Source organism: Cydia fagiglandana, chromosome 18 (genome assembly GCF_963556715.1).
Source record: "Cydia fagiglandana chromosome 18, ilCydFagi1.1, whole genome shotgun sequence".
Taxonomy (NCBI): Eukaryota; Metazoa; Arthropoda; class Insecta; order Lepidoptera; family Tortricidae; genus Cydia; species Cydia fagiglandana.
In genome coordinates, this window is record NC_085949.1 from 8,142,064 (window position 1) to 8,147,476 (window position 5,413).

A 5,413-nucleotide genomic window follows, 5' to 3' on the forward strand; every position below is an offset into this window, starting at 1 on the left:
GTACTTATTTAAATTTTTTGGTGATGGATTAATATTATGGTATTATCGAACTAGGTCTTATTTACACTACATTTCATTTTTCGCCTTGTGACAATGGTATATGGTGAGAAAGTGTAAGCATATGTGTTTATCGTTGACTGTACTTTACATAGTTGTAGAAATGATGTGAGCTGTCTTTGAGTGCACGTCTACGTATATTCAACTTACTTATATCCTTAGGTACCTTACGTGTGCACAGAAAATCAAAAATATTTTCTAGTATCAAAACTATAATTCCTACTACACAAAGTGTGACCAGCCCAAGATTTTTTGAATTTCCCGCCAAACATTTGGGTAAAATTTCAGTAGCCAGACTCTAGTATAAATACAAAACAAATTGTAAAAGAATAAACCATTTATTTGATAATCATAATAGTAACTGTATTGAAATATTTACATTATTAATATAATAGATATCACATAAAACACATCTCAAAAGAATGTTAGCGAAACAATGATTTCCAAATGTACGTATACTGCAAAACGTAATTCAAGACCCAAAAAAGTAAACAATGCTGCCACATTTTAGTAGCGCGTCTTGTATTCATGTAAAAATAAGTAAATAAAAGTACTTTTTTTAAACAGTAGGAGTAAAATTACCAATAAAAAAATTATCTTAGCGTGATTAACTATCAAAAGGAATTTACTATTTTACAAATAAATTATTGCAATGGCAACATTGTCTTACTTTTTTTTGGTCTTGAATTAAGTTTTGCAGTGTAGTACCCTACCTAAATGATTTTAGATCTTTGGAATGGGCGTGTAAAAAGAAAGACAATAAGTACATACATACCACGTTTAATAGATTCAATTAAGGCTAAATTTCCTATAGTCGAATAATAAAACTATTGTTAGCAAAAACATGTCACCCCTTGGGCAGCGGCACGCAAAACATCGTCTTAAATAATGGTAAAAGTAGTCAAAAAACAATATTAATCTACATTTGTGACGTTTTCAACCAAAAGGTGCCACATTGTCGGTTGTCGATAAGGTTGATATCAAATTGAAGCTACATGGAAACAGCGCCTTATGGACAACCGACAATAAGTCTTTTGGTTGAAAATGGCACATTCTATCAAACTCAAATTTAACAGTATTCCATTTGTGCTTTTTCAATAATTTGACATAAATTTCAAGTGGACAGGCAAGTGGTATTTTCAATTGACTCGTCGTCTCATATTATCGATAATAAAAATTAAGTACTTTACTAAGATTAGCTGCCTATAAAGCTCTGGTTTCCTAGGATAGCGGTGCCGTCATATAGCGGCCGTCTCCATACAAAATTCTACGACATCCATATTTAGCCGTATTATTTTGTATGGAGACGGCCGCTATATGACGGCACCGCTATCCTAGGAAAACCAAGCTTAATGGCATCTACTATGATCACAACTGCAATGTTTAAGAATTGCCTTTGACAAACAACTGTCTTATTTTTATGTTTAAGGAACAGCGAAAACTGACAGATTTACTTGCATTTTTAAGTTTCTGCGCGCTTATGTTCACATTTTTATTAAGTGTAAGGAGAGCTTGGCAAAAAAGAGTAGAAATTAAAAAGTGGCAACACTGTAGTGTCGTCCCTTTCAAATCAATTTATATAGGTACGAGAACGGGACGACACTACAGTGTTGCTACTTTTTAATCTCTACTCTTTTTTTCCAGGCTGTAAGCTATTTCTCACTAGATTTTTATCTGATATCGACATAATTTATTTATAGCGTATTGCTAGTAAATATGACAATATGTTTAGATTATATTTAATCTAGAAAATAAGCCTTGGTATCTTATAATACTATGAATATTTGCCTAATATTGGTGTTCTTGAATTGCGTTAACTTATGAAGGATGTAATTGTTAATTACAAAAATCTAATACCTATTTAATTATTGCTCCTGGAAGATTGTGTCATACGATTCTTTTTATAATGGCGGCCTGGACGAGGCGAGGATGCGGCGAAAAATGTTCAATTAACTTGGACAAATATGCCATCTTCAATCAAAAGGGTACTTATTGTCGGGTGTCAATAAGGCGTTATTTCCATATAGCTACAATTTGAAATCAACCTTATGGACGACCGACAATGTGGCACCTTTTGGTTAAAAACGTTACAAACATGTTTTATTAAAATTAGCGTTTTTGGTTCGAGTTTCAATGGTATCGTCTTGGGTCGTCCCATTCGTTTTTCGTCAAGTTCTTAAATTAGTCCTATTCTGCTTTCGTCACTTATTCTACATTCGTTCTAATCGTCGGTGGCTTTCAATGTAGAATGAGCGACGAAAGCAGAATAGGACTAATTTAAGAACTTGACGAAAAGCGAATGGGACGACCCAAGACGATACCGTTTCAATTGATATTAAACACAAGGAAATTGAACAATTATTTACTTGGCAAATTATTATACGCGTGACACATTTATTAGTACTAAGCACCATATAAGCATCAATGCTGTATGTTACAGCGCGAATCAAATATGTCCATCTCCGTACTATTGTCTGGATTATATGACAATAATATAAAATTGACACATCTATTAAAGTATTCAAACACTGCAACACACAACAGGAAGTATAAAATAATATTTCGCGAGAGTAATATATAACATAGATTACCGATAACAACGCTATTCGTTGATACACATGACTGCAGAACTCCGAAAACCACAAGCTTATTTCACTGGTTTACATATGTACTATCGATTGCTGCCAATATCCGTCCCCGTATGCTCTGGTTTCCTAGGATTGCGGTGCCGTCATATAGCGGCCGTCTCCATACAAATACTGCGACATCCATATTTAGCCGTATTATTTAGTATGGAGACGGCCGCTATATGACGGCACCGCTATCCTAGGAAAACCGATCTTTACTGCATGTATTAAAAAAAATTGTTTTTTGAACTTTAATTAGCTTTCAATAGAGTTGAATATCACATCCGACATGTTGTATGCGGTAAAGGGTTAAGACTAGAGATGCACCGGATATCCGGTTACTATCCGGTATCCGGATACCGGATAGTGATCTACTATCCGGCCGGTTACCGGATAGTAAAACATTGCTTGATTTCGGAGTAAACAAATTGGATTTAAGAAACAGACGCGGTCATAATCGTACTTGTTTATTATTTTAAAACAATTTAATAATTCCTATGACTTGCACGCGCACTCATTTCGAACCTAGAAATGAGTCCGCGCGAACGTTCACTAGGAAACGGGTCAAACCTGCAGAATGCGCACCTGAAAAACCGAAATGTAGGTATAGTTCCGCTGGCCGAATATCCGGCGGCCGGATACCGGATATCCGGCTGATGGTTAGGCCGAACATCCGGTATCCGGCCAAACAACTATCCGTTGCATCTCTAGTTAAGACCGTACTATAGAGAGCCGTACAAGCTTCTGAGAGTCCTATGTCACCCGGCACAAAATATGATGGAAACCAGTACCAAACTACATAGTCGGAAACTAGCAAGGTCAAATGCCTTACTTACGACCGCGTAGAAGACGCTTTAATACAATGTATAGTTGGATTTCTATGCTCAATATTTTCGGAATTTGCAGTCGAGTATACCCTATGGTGAAACAGTCCAGTGACGTAGCTAGCGTGGGTGGCACCCGGTGCGGAAATTGTGGGTGTCACCCCAAAATTCAATTAAAAAAGTAAAATATATTTAAAAAGAGTAATTGTAATTTTTGTTAAATAGCTCAGGATTTACTCCATAGCTTTCATTTTACGAATTTTTATAGGTGGCACTACTGATGTTCACGGTCGGGTGTCACCCCTAAATGGGTGACACCCAGGGCGGACCGCCCCGCCGCCCCCCCCCCCCCTAGCTACGCCACTGGAAACACCAATAACAATACTGATTCTAACTAGACTGAAAAAGTCGGCACCCTCCATAAGTTTCACTTTCTGAATAAGGGTAGTATTACACCTCTCCAACTTCCCTGTCCAGTGTGTATTGCGTCTCACATTTTGCTTTAATGAGAGAGTGAGACGCACTGACATTGGATAACGAAATTGGACAGGTGGAACACCATCCTTAGGGCTACTCGGTTATTGTACTTTACCCAAATTGACTTGCAAATATTCGCTCTTGAGTTTTTCGGTCAGTAAAAAAACGATATAAATTCATAAACCCGTTCTATTTCATTCGCCTCTATCATTTCCTATAAAGAAATACTCAGGAAGTCTACAAATTAACGTAAAATACAGCTATAGTTATAGATAACTACCTGCAAGTCAATAAGGATAATATACTGGTATTACTATCGTCCACACATGTAACTGACAATTCGAAAATGGTCAGCTAAGATTGTTGCTGTTAGTACATTATGTATTGAAAATCTACAATAGCTCTTATTCATTACACCTGCCTTCAAGTTTCACAGACGTCTATAGACTTGAAAGAAATCGTAAAAATATGAATGTGACGTTCCACTGGAAAATGTACCTTATGGCGGCTGGCTCTTACGCTCCAACACGAATACGCGTGTTAACCCTTCGTATGTCTTACTTGGTCCACTTGCACCATACCACTAACCCGGGGTTAACCGGTTAAAGCTAGAGTTACCATGGTTACCAGTACAATTTGACACTGGGTTGACGGTTCAACAGCTTAACCCAGGGTTAATGGGATGGTGCAAGTGGGCCTAATACAATAAATAGGTTTAAATTCATAAGCGCCAACCGCCATAAAGCCTTGTTCGGACTAGGCTAGTATTTTAGTCTAGTGGCGAGTAATTTAGTAGCTAAACGTGTCTGAACACCAAAAAATTAGTCGAGTGGATTAGTAAGTAATTTAGTCGACTCAATCCATTTTATTCTATTTTTTTTTAAGTAGTTTAGTAGCGAGTAGCACCCCCCACCACGCGTCCGTGCTCACTCGGCCGCCGGCTAAACAAGTCCGAACCTGTCGATTTAGTCGAGTTCATTAGGCAGTAGCGAATAGTTTAGCTACTAAATTACTCGCCACTAGACTAAAATACTAGCCTAGTCCGAACAAGGCTTAAGGTACAGTCAGTGTCGTATAGTCGGTAGCATCCAAAGTATTCAAATAGTTCGGAACGCCTTACAAATAATATGATGTAGGTACCGAACTATTTGAATACTTTGGATGCTACCTAGTATATGACGCTGACGGTACGTTTACCAGTGGGACGTCAATTTAGAAACATTATAGTATTAGGGTTTTCTTTATGTAGCACACAATAGTAACACTATATATGTATATAGTGCAACATTATTTTATAAAGTAATGTTGGCCGACTGTGGTGGTCTTTTGATCCTGCTCTGAAAAAGCTATTCTAATGTCTTTCACGATTTTTCCACATTTAAAAAGTCTATAGACGTCGCGGAAACCTCCTGTATATTAGTGTGAATG

At 37.2% G+C, this 5,413-nt stretch overlaps 1 long non-coding RNA gene across 1 annotated transcript; it reads right to left on the reverse strand.

Annotated features, from left to right (window-relative positions):
• Nucleotides 1-376: 376 nt before the first annotated feature.
• On the reverse strand, nucleotides 377-1,521 carry LOC134673487 (uncharacterized). Its single transcript, XR_010099488.1, has 2 exons — nucleotides 1,402-1,521; nucleotides 377-1,278 (listed from the first exon to the last, which is right to left on the reverse strand). It is a non-coding gene; the product is annotated as an uncharacterized LOC134673487 (long non-coding RNA).
• Nucleotides 1,522-5,413: the final 3,892 nt, after the last annotated feature.